This window comes from Mustelus asterias, unplaced genomic scaffold, assembly GCF_964213995.1.
Source record: "Mustelus asterias unplaced genomic scaffold, sMusAst1.hap1.1 HAP1_SCAFFOLD_3485, whole genome shotgun sequence".
Taxonomy (NCBI): domain Eukaryota; kingdom Metazoa; phylum Chordata; class Chondrichthyes; order Carcharhiniformes; family Triakidae; genus Mustelus; species Mustelus asterias.
Genome location: NW_027593430.1, coordinates 1 through 14586, shown reverse-complemented (window position 1 = coordinate 14586; position 14586 = coordinate 1). Strand labels below are relative to the sequence as shown.

Here is a 14586-nt window from a genome sequence, read left to right as displayed (position 1 = left end):
GAGTAATACACTGTCAGAGATGCTGGCTTTCAGATGAGACAGTAAACTGAAGCCCCCATCTGTCCAGAGATGTGTAAGATCCAACGACATCATATTTGGACAGCTCCTAGTTCTGGAAATGCCCTCAACCAATATCTCCAAAAATACTGATCATTTACCTTTGTGGGATTATGCTATGCACCAACCGGCTGCCACATCTGCTACATAAACAGTAGGTGACACTTTAAAGGAATTTTTTAAAAATTCATTCGTGGGACATGGGCGTCACTGGCTGGGCCAGCATTTATTGCCCATCCCTAGCTGCCCTCGGAGGACAGTTGAGAGTTAACCACATTGCTGTGACTCTGAAGTCACATGCAGGCCAGACCGGGTAAGGAAGGCAGATTTCCTTCCCTAAAGGGACATTAGTGAACCAGATGGGTTTTTCCCGACAATTGTTTCATGGTCATCAGTATTTGATTTGATTTATTATTGTCACGTGTATTGGGATGCAGTGAAAAGTATTGTTTCTTGCGTGCTATACAAAGCATACCGTACATTAAGGAGAGTGCAGAATGTAGTGTTACAGTCATAGCTAGGGTGTAGAAAAAGATCAACTTAATGCGAGGTAGGTCCATTCAAAAGTCTAATGGCAGCAGGGAAGAAGCTATCCTTGAGTCGGTTGGTATGTGACCTCAGACTTTTGAATCTAAGTAATTCTTAATTCCAGATTTTTAAAAATTGTATTAAAATTCCACCATCTGCCATGGTGGGATTCAAACCCCGTGTCCCCACAACATTAATCCAGTTTCTGGATTAGTAGTCCAGCAATAATACCAGTAGGCCATTGCTGCCCCATATTCATTAACTAGTAAATTCACTGACTAATTAGTCAGGAGATCCTGAGGATGCAAAAGGTGCTATATGAATGCAAATGCTTTCTTCAGAGCTGTGATCATTCTGCTTCTCAGAACATCCATTTTTACGGCCTGCAAGGTTGACCCACCTGCAATACATTTCCTGCTGGGGACTCCACCCCTTGAGTGTGGCAACACAGTCCGGCACTATTGTCAAACCAAGGTGCAGGGCCAGAGTGAAAACGAGTCAAAGCAACGTGGTACCTGGGAGTCTTTAACAAGTTTTTAAGCTCGTGGGCGTTTAGGGAGGCTGGGGTGTAACCTCCAGGTGTTCCAGTTCTTAGGTCTGCGTTTACAGAAACACCAGCTGGGTTCTGAGCTCAGCCCCACCAGACATTTTGTTGACCACGCATAGGGTTGCCACCTTCTGCTGATCTCCCTCCGTGTAGTTTTTTTTCCTACTGGTGTGACTGAAGTGAGTCGCATGTAAAGGGCGAGTGAAGTCAGGTGCGTACGGACTACTCTGTGTCCAAAGTGTCAATATTTCATTTATTTTTACTATTTGAAGTTGATGAGAGTTCCATTAATATATAAATGATGAAGCATTTTCTATAACTCGCTGTGAAATATTCGGTGTGGATCAAATGTATTTAATCTTATTCATGAGGTCAGGGTGAGTGAACAAGCCCGGTTTCAATCTTAAGGCCACTGAGACAAAGGAGGGCCACTCATGCGGCTCACTCAGTAGCCTAGGTTGCCCATCGCTGGTCTAAGCTGAAATTGCTCAGAGGGTTTATGAAAAGCACAGGAACAAGTGAAGCCCCCAGGATGATCACCTGGATACCAAGGCTGGGTCACGCGGCAGTTACCAGGGTCCCCAGAGTGCCTGATCCACTTGTGAAGCTGGAAGGTTGCTCACATTTCAATGATTGAATGACAGAGCAGACTCGATGGACTGAACAGCCTAATTCTGATCCTACGTCTCATGGTCTAAATCAAACATTTTTTTTTAAATGCATTCCTGGGATGAGCACAGCTAGCTGGCATTTATTCCCCATCCCTAGTTGCCCCTTGAGAAGGTGGTGGTGAGCTGCCTTCTTGAATCGCTGCAGTCCATGTTCTGTGGGTTGACGCAGTGCCGTTAGGGAGGGAATTCCAGGATTTTGACCCAGCGACTGCGAAGGAACGGCCGATATATTTCCAAGTCAGGGTGGCGAGTGGTTTGGATGGGAACTTGCAGGGGGCGGTGTTCCCATGTACCTGCTGCCCTTGTCCTTCTAGATGGAAGTGATCGTGGGTTTGGAAGGTGCTGTCTAAGGATCTTTGGTGAATTGCTGCAGTGCATCTTGCAGATTGTACACACTGCTGCTACTGAGCGTCGGTGGTGGAGGGATTGGATGTTTGTAGATGTGGTGCCATCAACTGCTGACAATGCACAGGTCAGTTCAAAATACATTTTTAATTATTTTTTTTGTTCAAACATAATTGGTCAGTTTTAGGCATTGTAACTAAGTACCAACACAGCCACTAAACAATCGCTTTAGAACTTAACCAAATGTAAAGTTACATGGCAGATACCAACAAGAAAATGTTTACGCTATAGAGCACTCCGCCTGACAGGACATAGGCATCTTGGTGATCAACGCTCCTAGGAAACATACTTTCACTATAAACTCCTAGAATAAAACTCTTGCAATATCTAGTCTTTTGCCTGTGTAACTGAACAGAGCGGTGAAGTGTTTCCCTACATGATGCAGTGGCCACACTCAACTCGTGCGAGTTTCACAAACATAAAGATATTTTTACTTTCCCCCCAACAAGCTATTTCGAAAGTCCAATAAAACACTAACAAGCGGTGTGCGCCATTTCTCCCGCGTCACCGACTGGTCAGCAGGTCTTGCGATTGCAATACAGCATTGTAAAAATCCAGTCCAGCTTCATCCACACCCTCGTAGGACCAGTCACTAGATTTCTCCCCAAGCAGACAGCGTCGGGCTGGATTTTATTTTTTAAAATTATATCGTCTGGAAGCTTGTTCTTTCCACCTTTCTTTCTCATCTCGCCGACATTCCTGGCCTGAAAATGAAGCAGGTTCTGTGCAGGGCAGATTACCACTTGGGTAGAAAACCTACCTCAACCCAGCACACCTATCGATGATCAAAGCTGGGACCTTCCAGACCCCGTACGGTTTGGTGAATCATTGTGGGCACACATTGCTCAGACATCGAGGGTAACACTTTCTTGTGGCGTTCCCACCGCTTTAGTCCAAACCAGGAGCTGGTCAAGGCCGCCCAAGACGTGCCATCAAAAGTTACCTCAGACACTCATTCTAGTGACATTCAGGGTGGGAGAGTGCAGAGGAAAGAGTCGTAAATTCATCATTTGAAATCTGTTTGCCCAAGGTAAAACCTTATCTGTTGCAACAATGAAAAAAAATGAGTGGCTTTTGTTGTGACTGTTCCATTAGTTGAAAATTAGTAGCCAGTTGGAGGGTGTAAATTAAATATCCTAACTGTTTAGTGACACAGCACAGGAGGCCATTCGGCCCATCATGCCTTCCTGGTTAGTTTGGAATGAATTTAACCAGGTTGCCATTTCATATTTAGTTTGAGGTCAAGTTATTCACCACCAGTTACAGAGATTGAGCTCTGGAGCTGTCCCACATGACATTGTTTTCAGAAACGAGCTTCTTATTTGGAGTACTGCAATGAAATCTAATCGACTCAAGCAATGGAGAGCAGTAGTTCTACCGTGGAACATTGCGATAAAAGGCAGACGTAACAAGATAACCAAACATTCTTCATCACAGCAAGTTTCAGGATGGTCAGTGTCTGTCTCCTCGTGTGCACAAGTACCTCAGGAAGGATAGTTAGCCATGGCAATCACCTCCCGTCCATAGGTACAAGTTTAAAAAGGTTATTTATTAGTAGGCTTACATTAACACTGCATCCCCTAGTTGCCACACTCCGGCGCCTGTTCGGGTACACGGAGGGAGAATTTAGCGCGGCCAATGCACCCTGACCAGCACGTCTTTTGGACTGTGGGAGGAAACCGGAGCACCCGGAGGAAACCCACGCAGACACGGGGAGAACGTGCAGACTCCAAGCCGGGAATCGAACCCGGGTCCCTGGCGCTGTGAGGCAGCAGTGATAGCCACTGTGCCACTAAGCCGCTGCGTACCGCACTCCTTTCCAGAATCAAGGCTGCACGTGGCAAGTGAAGCAAAACACACCCAAAGCCGAGAGATAGACAGATTTTTTTTTTTTATTAACAGTATACGTTTTGTCAGCTTTAGAGATGGAAGACAATTTTTCAGTTCATCAGCCAAAATGGTGGTGAAATCAACTGACTGCCTGAATGATGCTGTAAAATGATTTGGTTTGTACATAATATGGAGTGTTTAATTCTTTGTTTGAATCCCTGCTTTTTTTTTTTCCCCCCACAATACAACTACCAGACCTGAAAGGCGCTCAGAGATAGGTTCCGAGCAGTTCTCGTCACCCCGAGAGAATGGATGCAAACCCAACGTTACAATAAAAAAAAATATAGTCCTTGGGCCCTTAATTATATGATGGACAAAAACAAATTCTTTGTAGGACGTTACTGAGTTGCGGTAACATCAAAAGCTGTGCGTCTCACTCAAATCTTAAACCTTCCCCAGATACAAAAGCGGTTTCAACCAGACTCAACGGAAAAAGCACAAGCAAAGTCACGTGAATAGTTATACATTATATAAAAAAAGTTAACATGAAGATTCTAATTGTTCCGAAGAAATTTTGTCATTGAGACAAAATACCCCAACAGCTTATTTAACAGTAAAAAGTTACATAAAAATCTAAAAAGGCGTCATTACATGAAACATCCCAGAATCTTTTAAAACTGTTTATTCCTTCTCTTTGCATCTTTCAAAATTTTACAGTCACTACTACTATATTGACACAATAAAATGCCTGGAAACTGGTGTGTTTCACACCCCGGTCGGTGCAGCTTTGAATTCTTAAATACAACAGACTGCTAATAGAATTATTCTGTGTGGGTTTTTTTTTTTAAAAAAGGATTTTTGTGACAATAAGCTTCAACATTTGGGGTTTTACTGTGTCCCAGAGCCCTGGGATCCTCCTGCGTAATTCCCATAGTTGTAGTTCCCATAGTACTGGTTCCACTGACTCTGGTTTTGGTAATACTGGTTCCACTGCTGAGCATACTGCAGAAGGAAAAGGGAATTTGGACAATGTTAAATTCACAGATTCATTAAAACAAAGTTCAAAGTGAATTCAAACAAAAAAAACATCCAGTGCTGCTGAAAAAAGACATTTTGTCGGAGCTTTTTGTCCCACGCACTCATCAGGTTAATGGCGAGAATCCCAGTGACAGGGGAAGCAACAACTTTGTACTGTATGAGAAGAGAGTGCTGATTGGTTGGCAAGTGGACTCCCGATTGGTAGAGACTTTGCCATGGAGACAGCCTTAGGGCCGTCAGTCGGGCTCGCTGTGTAGTGCACTGCGTGTACGAGAAGCTACATATATTAATACACTGGGTCCTGCTCTTTGCAGACAGAAAGAACATGTATACACATTGCGCCTATTTTAGCGAAACAAAACAAGTGACAGCCATTCACTGACCCAAATCCTCGGGGCAAGGCTTTGATCAGAGTCGAGCTGTCCATTTTAAATTTCAAACAACGCTTGGCACTTAACTGTCAGTCACCATTAACTGGTGCATCCTCCATGGCAATGCCTCTATCAGAGTCTACTTATCAACCAATCAGCATTCTCTTCTGTTAACAAGTTGTTGCTTTCCCTGACATTGGTATTCTTGTGATTGTCCTGATCAACGCAAGACAAAAAGCTTTGACAAAATGCATTAGTCCTATACTACTGAACGACTATAGCATCATCTAGCTTATCATTAAAAATGGACACTGTTACTGGGAGCGATCAAACACTAGTTTTGCCCCTGCCCAGTGTACATTGAATATGTCCCAGTCCATGAGAGCACATCCACAGTAAAACTCCTGTTCTGCCCCAACATTTCAAGGCAGCAATAATGGGTGGAAGTTTATGCACCCCCACCCTGGCCACAGAGCCCCATGGAAGGCTTGGCATAGAAAGCCCATCATATTCCTGACTCCCCGAATACAATTGAGTCTGGAGAGAGGTGTTGAAGACAGTCTTCCTGCCCAGAGACCAATTTAAGGCTCTTCTGCTCAGACACCTTGTGCTCAATAGACAGACCGGCGGGTCAAGGGAATGGGACGATTCCCCCCTCCCTTTTTAATTGAAGGCACTTCCCCCAAGCCCGTCTGACTGGCCCCAGCAAGCCCACCCCAGGTACCTGGGTCCATGGTTTGTCTTCCTCCTGGGGACTGCTGCAATGCTGGTAATGACCATCGCTCCTCCCAGTGGCACTGCTGGGACGGAAAAGCTGTCAGCTTCTGATTGACCGACAGCTCTTAGAGGCGGGACTACTGCTTTGCAGGACCCAGGAACTTTGATGCTGACCAGATAGGTGACTGATTGGATTATTAATTGCCTCACGGTGCTCAAGAATGGTCAGTGGGGTTACCATCGGCTCTCCAACCTGTGGACCGGCCCACAACCATGGTTATTAAATTCAAATCAGCCAATTCCTAACGAGTCTGCATTCGGACTTTAAAGGATGCAGCAACTATTAAGAAAGGTGTTTATCCCAGCCAGGCGCACAGGTCCAGGAGGTGAAGGCCTTACCTACTGTGCTGCCCAGCCCCCAAACACTGAACAGGGGCGGCACGGTGGCACAGTAGTTAGCACGGCCGCCTCGGGTCACTGTCTGTATGGAGTTTGCACGTTCTCCCTGTGTTTTTGTGTGGGTTTCCTCTGGGTGCTCCAGTTTCCTCCCACGGTCCAAAAGATGTGCGGGTTAGGTGGACTGGCCATGCTAAATTGGCCCTTAGTGTCAGGATGATTAGCAGGATAAATGGGGTTACAGGGTTAGGGCCTGGGTGGGATCGCTGTCAGTGCAGGCTCAATGGGCCGAATGGCCTCCTTCTGCGCTGTAGGGATTCTATGAGTTTCTCCATCCATACAAAGCAAAAACTTGGAAGACAATAAGACTGCAGGTAATTGCCTCAACACATTCATCCGAACATCAGTGTCACATTTAAAGCAGGCACTTTCAAAAGAAATGGTCACTTCTGCCATTCCAGAGGCAGCAATAAATAGAATCACTTTGAACAGTCCTCCCTCCACCTCTGGGTAAATACAGAGTCAAATCTTCCTCATCCAGAGATCAGATAATTAAGGTTCTCCATTGTGAGATCAGTGAACTTAGTTACATCTTTCTCAGAATGTGGGGGATGACACATTCTGTCCCCACCTCCAGCTCACCAAACCCCTTCAGCTACACCAGGAAGGAGGGAGACCAGACAGAGTTGGAGTAGGTGGCAGGTTCCTTACCCATGAACTAGTTGGGTTTTCCAAACAAGCATTTGGTCATTTTCTTTTGTCCTTCCTGGTGCCAGCCCACAAAGTACCAGGTTTATTAAACTCAAATTCTAGTTACCTCGATTCTCATTATTGGAGGATGTTGGGGCTTTGAATGGAATTACGGAATCCCTGCAATGCAGAAGGAGGCTATTCAGCCCATCGAGGCTGCACCAACTATAATCACACCCAGGCCCCATCCCTGTAACCCCCCCCCCCGTATTTACCCTGCTAATCACCCTGACACTAAGGGGCAATTTAGCATGGTTCATCCATTGGGGGGGGGGGGGGGGGGGGGGGGTGGTGTGAGGTATTGAACAGACAGTGCACTAGCATAAAGTACTGGGCGATGAGAGAGAGTTAGGACATGCATCCTGACAATCCAAGCCTGTTAAAAATTCACCTGCTGGTACTGGTTGGGGTATTGCTGGCTGTAAGGTTGTGTTGCAGTCTGGGGCTGAGTATAGCCTTGGTTGTAGTTCCCATAGCTGCTATAGTTGCTGTAGCTGTAACTTGGGTTGTATGTTGGATTGTAGCTCTGACCGTAACTCGGCGCGTACGTTGTTGGTATCACCGTTGGTGCTGGTGCTGGTGCTGGTGCAGGAGCAGGTGCAGGAGCAGGAGGAGCAGGAGCAGGAGCAGGAGCAGGAGCCGGTGCTGCTATTGCTGGTGGCTAAAATAGAAATGCAACATGGCAAATTGTTAACAGATTTGGGAGGTGAAAACTCAGCATGGCAAACAGCCTGCAGTCTTCCTTACGCAAATGCTCGAAAACCAACGCAGCAAGTCCACTAAAGCGGGCACAGGTGGGCAGCTGAACAACTTCAGCACAAGTTCTGAGTGTGCCAACAAGCAGCCAGACAAACCGAGGAAACTGAAGATTCAGTAAAGAATCCAGCATAAGCTTAGCTCAGTGGTTACTCAGTCAACGCAAAGTTACAGGGTCATGGGTTTAAGACTGACTCCTGATACCACACAGACTATGCTGCCACTTCCTGGCAGGGGGGCCTGCACTGCGGGAGATGCCATCTTTCAGATATTAAAGACATCTCAAAAACATTAGACTGGTGTCCCTGGTGCTATCCAAACAGCAGGGACAGAATTCTGGCAATCATTTATCCTTCAAAAAGTGCCACTGGAAAGATTATCTGGTCACATAGAAATCGGAGTAGACCATTCATTACGATCATCCAAGTCAGTCACCTTTTCCTCCTTTCCCTCCCATATCCTTTGATCCCTTTAGCTATATCTAACACCTTCTTGAAAACATTCAATGTTTTGGCTTCGACTGCTTTCTCTGGTAGCGAATTCCACAGGCTCACCAATCTCTGGGTTAAGAAATTTCTCCTCATCTTTGTCCTAAATGGTTTATCTCTTATCCTTAGACTGTGACCCCTTGTTCTGGACTCCCCCAGTCATCAGGAACATCCTTCCTGCACCTACCCTGTTTAGTCTTGTTCAAATTTAAATAGGTTTCTATGAGATCCCCCACTCATTCTTCTGAACTCCAGCAAATATAATCCTAACTGACTCAATCTTTCCTCATACATCAGTCCTGCCAACCCAGGAGTCAGTTGGGTAAACCTTCTCTGAGTTCCCTCCAGAGAAAGAACACCCTTCCTCAGATAAGGAGATCAAACTGCACACAATATTCCAGGTGTGGTCTCACAAAGGCCCTCTATAACTGCATTAAGACACCCCTGGTCCAGTACTCGAATCCTCTCACTATGAAGGCCAACATACCACTTGTCTCCTTCCTCGCCTGCTGCACCTGCAATGCTTACTTTCAGTGACTGGTGCACAAGGACACCCAGGTCTCATTGAGCATTCCCCTCTCTCAATCTATCACCAAATAATAATTTGCCTTCCTATTATTGCTACCAAAATGGATAGCCTCACATTTATCCACATTACACTGCATCTGCCATGCATTTGCTCACTCGCTCAGCTTGTCCAAATCACGCTGAAGCATCTCTGTAGCCTCCTCACAGCTCACCCTCCCACCCAGCTTTGTGTCATCCGCAAATTTGGAGATAATACATTTAGTTCCCTCGTCCAAATCATTAACATATAATGTGAACAGTTGGAGTCCTAGCACAGATCCCTGCGGTACCCGATTAGTCACTGCCTGCCAATCGGAAAAAGACCCATTTAGAAACATATAAAAACTACAGCACAAAACAGGCCCTTCGGCCCCACAAGTTGTGCCGAACATATCCCTACCTTTTAGGCCTACCTATAACCCTCCATCCTATTAAGTCCCATGTACTCATCCAGGAGTCTCTTAAAAGGCCCTATTGAGTTTGCCTCCATCACCACTGACGGCAGCCGATTCCACTCGCCCACCACCCTCTGTGTGAAAATCTTCCCCCTAACATTTCCCCTGTACCTACCCCCCAGCACCTTAAACCTGTGTCCTCTCGTAGCAGCCATTTCCACCCTGGGAAAAAGCCTCTGAGAGTCCACCCGATCTATGCCTCTCAACATCTTATATACCTCGATTAGGTCTCCTCTCATCCTACGTCTCTCCAAGGAGAAAAGACCAAGCTCCCTCAGCCTATCCTCATAAGGCATGCCACTCAATCCAGGCAACATCCTTGTAAATCGCCTCTGCACCCTTTCAATCATTTCCACATCCTTCCTGTAATGAGGCGACCAGAACTGAGCACAGTACTCCAAGTGGGGTCTGACGAGGGTCTTATATAGCTGCATCATTATCCCCGGACTCCTAAACTCAATCCCTCGATTGATAAAGGCCAGCACACCATACGCCTTCTTAACCACCTCCTCCACCTGCGGGGCCGATTTTAGAGTCCTATGGACCCGGACCCCAAGGTCCTTCTGATCCTCCACAGTACTAAGAGTCTTTCCCTTTATATTGTACTCCTTCATCCCATTTGACCTGCCAAAATGGACCACGACGCATTTATCTGGGTTGAAGTCCATCTGCTACTTCTCCGCCCAGTCTTGCATCCTATCTATGTCCCTCTGTAACTTCGGACATCCCTCCAGACTATCCACAACCCCACCAGTCTTCGTGTCGTCGGCAAACTTACCAACCCATCCCTCCACTTCCTCATCCAGGTCATTTATGAAAATGACAAACAGCAAGGGTCCCAGACCACTGGTGACCGACCTCCATTTAGAAAAAGACCCATCTATACACACTCTCTGCCTCCTTTGGGCAAGCCAGTTCTGGATCCCCAGGGCAGCAGCACCTTGGATCCCATGCCCTCTCACTTTTTCTAGAAGCCTTGCTAGATAAGGGGGACCTTATCGAACACCTTGCTAAAATCCATATAAACCACATCTACCGCTTTCCCTTCGTCAATGTGTTTAGTCACATTTTCGAAGAACTCCACCAGGCTCGTAAGGCACGATCTGCCTTTGACAAAACCAACCCTTTGCTTCCTGTCTGCTAACCAGCTTTCTATCCACCTCAAGACACTACCCGCAATCCCATGCGCTTTAACTTCACAGAGTAATCTGCTGTATGAGACTTTCTGAAAGTCTAAATAAACCACAACCACTGGTTTCTCCCTGGTCAACTCTACTAGTTACATCCTCAAAGAATTCCAGTAGATTTGTCAAGCATGATTTCCCTTTCGTAAATCCATGCTGACTTTGTCGGATTATATCACAGCTTTCCAAATGCTGAGCTATGAAATCCTTGAAAATGGACTCCAGCAACTTCCCTGCTACCGACGTTCAGCTCACTGGTCTATAGAGTTCCCGGTTTTCTCTCTACCTCCTTTTTTGAATAGCGGACTTAACATTAGCTCCCCTCCAATCTGTAGGAACTATTCCAGAGTCCAAAGAATTTTGGAAAATGACCACCAATGGATCTACTGTTTCTAGGACCACTTCCTGAAGTACTCTGGGATGAAGATTATCAGGACCTGGAGATTTATCCACCTTCAATCCCATCAATTTCCCCAAAACCATTTCTCTACTAGTACTAAGTTCCTTCATATCCTCACTAAAACTTGTGTTTCTCAGAACGTCCAGTACATTGTATGTCTTCTCTTGTGAAGATACGAATTTAGTTCCTCAGCCATTCCTTTGTTCCCTGTTATGAATTTTCCCTTGTTTCTGACTGGAAGGGGCCTACATTTGTTTTTGTCAATCTTTTTCTCTTTACGTACCTATAGAAACTTTTACAGTCAATTTATATGTTTCCGCTAGCTTACTTTCATACTCTATTTTCCCCTTCTTGATCAATCCCTTGGTCCATCTTTGCTGAATTTTAAACTGCTCCCAATCCTCAGGTCTATTGTTTTTTCTTGTTAGTTTGTATGCATGGTTTGCCTTTTGTAAATCCATGCTGACTCTGTCCTATCCAGCCACTGTTTTCCAGGTGTTCTGCTATTACATAAATGCCTCCAGCATTTTCCCCACTACTGACATCAGGCTGACTGGTCTATTTAATTTTATTCATTCACGGGATATGGGCATCGCTGGATGGGCCAGCATTTATTGCCCATCCCTCGTTGCCGTTGGAGGGCAGTTGAGAGTCAACCACGTTGCTGTGGCTCTGGAGTCACATGTGAGCCAGATCAGGTAAGGACGGCAGACTTCCTTCCCTAAAGGACATTAGTGAACCAGATGGGTTTTTCCGACAATGGTTTCATGGTAGATTCATCAGTAGACTCTTAATTCCAGATTTTTTTTTTTATTGAATTGAAATTGCACCATCTGCTGTGGGGGGATTTGAACCCGGCTCCCCAGAACATTAGCAGAGTTTCTGGATTAATAGTCTAGCGATAATACCACTAGGCCATCACCTCCCCTATAAATGATATTTAAGTGTCAATCACATACTGCGAGTCTGGAGTCACATGTAGGCCAAAGAAGGTAAGGATGTAGATTGCCTTCCCTAAAGGGACATTAGCATGTGGGATTTTGCGTCGGACTAACTGATAGTGATTACAGTTGTAACAAAACTAGCTATAAAACACTCTGGGACATCCTTGCGGATGTGAAAGGCTCTGTATAAACACAAGCTCTTTCTTTCTTGCAAGAAGAATGTACATCCTATAAAAGTGGTTGCTTGTTCCCACCTTATATCCAATAAAACATTTCCAGCTGTTTCCAGCTTATTCAGCTCCACCTCTCCTCCCGCCTATTATTTATCAACCGCTGTTACCTGACTCTGGTTGTAGCTGGTTTTGTTGTAGGTGGGCGTACGGTTCGAGTTATAGGGCTGGGTGTGATTGTAAGTACCACGGTTGTTGGTGTTGCTGTTGGTCCAACGGTTCTGTGTGTTACCACCACGATTAAAGCCTGCATTCAAAAACAGACGGATTTTATGCTTAGCTACTGTGGGTGCTGCATTGATATTGGGCCATGATGTGGAGATGCCGGCGTTGGATTGGGATAAACACAGTAAGAAGCCTCACAACCCCAGGTTAAAGTCCAACAGGTTTATTTGGCAGCAAATAAATTTGTGCTGCCAAATAAACCTGTTGGATTTAACCTGGTGTTGTGAGGCTTCTTATTGATACTGGGCAACAGGCCGAAAACCTCCTAGCAACGAGTGAACATAGGAACAAAGGTAGGCCATTCAGCCCCTCAAGTCTATTCCGCCATTCAACGTCTTTTCTGACTCTTCACTCCATCCACTGTCTTGGCTCCATAAACATTAGTACCCTTGCCAACCAAAAATCAATCAGTTTCATAGAATTATAGAATCCTTACAGTGGAGGAGGCCAGTTGGCCCATCAAACCTGCACCGACCGCAATCCCACCCAGGCCCTATCCCCATAACCGCACGTATTTACCCTGCCAGTTCTCCTGACACTAAGGGCCAATTTAGCAAGGCCAATCCACCCAAACTGCACATCTTTGGAGAGTTGGAGGAAACCGGAGCACCAGGAGGAAACCCATGCAGACACAGGAGAACGGGCAAACTCTACACAGACAGACAGCTAGCCGAGGTCAGAACTGAACCCACGTCCCAGGAGCTGTGAGGCAACAGTGCTAACCACTGTGCTGCCCTTAAGTTTAAGCCTTGAAGTTTTAAATTAAGCCATTCCAGGTTTCTACCAGCCGATGAGTGGAATTTTAGGGCTCCCCTAGGAATGGGATGGCAGGCAACTCTGTAAAATTATGTGCCAAGCCAGCGGTGCTGTCCCTGATGCCTACCCACCCCTTCTGTAATTTTGCCAGCATCGAGGGAAGCTAGAATTGCCCTAATGTTGGCCAATTAAAAGCCACTTAAGGGCTTCCTCCCAGTGCCGTGGGAATTTTCCACTGCTGGAGGACCGACATCTGGTCACCAGTACACGAGGTGGCCAGGCTGCTATGGGTCAACCTCTTGATGGGCAACCTACCCATTTCCACCCATCCCTATGCAAGGTGCAGAAACCACCCCCCCACCCGCCCCCCCCCCCCCCCCCCCCCCCCCCCCCCCCGCCCCGCCCCCCCCCCCCCCCCCCCGCCCCGCCCCCCCCCCCCCCCCCGCCCCGCCCCCCCCCGCCCCCTCCCCCCCCCCCCCCCCCCGCCCCCTCCCCCCCCCCCCGCCCCCCCGCCCCCCAAACCCTCTCCAAACCAGGTTCCCTCCCCTGACCCTTTCCAACAATACCTTCCATTCCCCTCGGTGGGCTCATCCAGCATGTCCCGGACAAGACCCCAGACTCACTTCACATCCTGGTTCCAACGCTGACTGCTGCCCACTCTAACTTGCTGCAGTTGCTTCTGGTGGCATTGCTGGGACAAGAGAGCTGCAGGCAACACCCCCCTCACCAAAACAAGCGATGGCCCCCACTCTCTGAGGCAGGACTGCCACTTGGCGAGCGGTAGATACCCCGCAACATGCCAATTAACAGCCCGACGGTCAACAAACGGATGCAGGGCGAACCAGTGGCACAGTTGTTAGCACTGCTGCCTCACAGCGCCAGGGACCCGGGTTCAATTCCCGGCTTGGGTCACTATCAGTACGGAGTCTGCACGTTCTCCCCGTGGTTGTGTGGGTTTCCTCCCACAGTCTGAAAGACGTGCTGGTTAGGGTGCATTGGCCGTGCTAAACTCTCCCTCAGTGTACCTGAACAGGCGCCTGAGTGTGGTGACTGGGGGATTTTCAATGTAAGCCTACTTGTGCCACTAATAAATAAACTTAAACTTTAAACCAGGCAGAAGTGGACTCGTCCTGACTTTTTACATGGGGGGGGGGCACGCGCTAACCCCCCCCCCCCAATTGTAAGATTCAGCCCCACGTGTGAGGACACCCTGAGTGGCTTAGCCCGAATTTTAAGGTTACATTCAAATGTCATTTCATCAAAAGTGGGCG

At 47.0% G+C, this 14586-nt stretch overlaps 1 long non-coding RNA gene across 1 annotated transcript; it reads right to left on the bottom strand.

The window, feature by feature from the left end:
- Window positions 1-2276: 2276 nt before the first annotated feature.
- Window positions 2277-12584, bottom strand: LOC144490603 (uncharacterized). The gene is made up of 3 exons (XR_013497303.1): window positions 12445-12584; window positions 7702-7971; window positions 2277-5040 (listed from the first exon to the last, which is right to left on the bottom strand). It is a non-coding gene; the product is annotated as an uncharacterized LOC144490603 (long non-coding RNA).
- Window positions 12585-14586: the final 2002 nt, after the last annotated feature.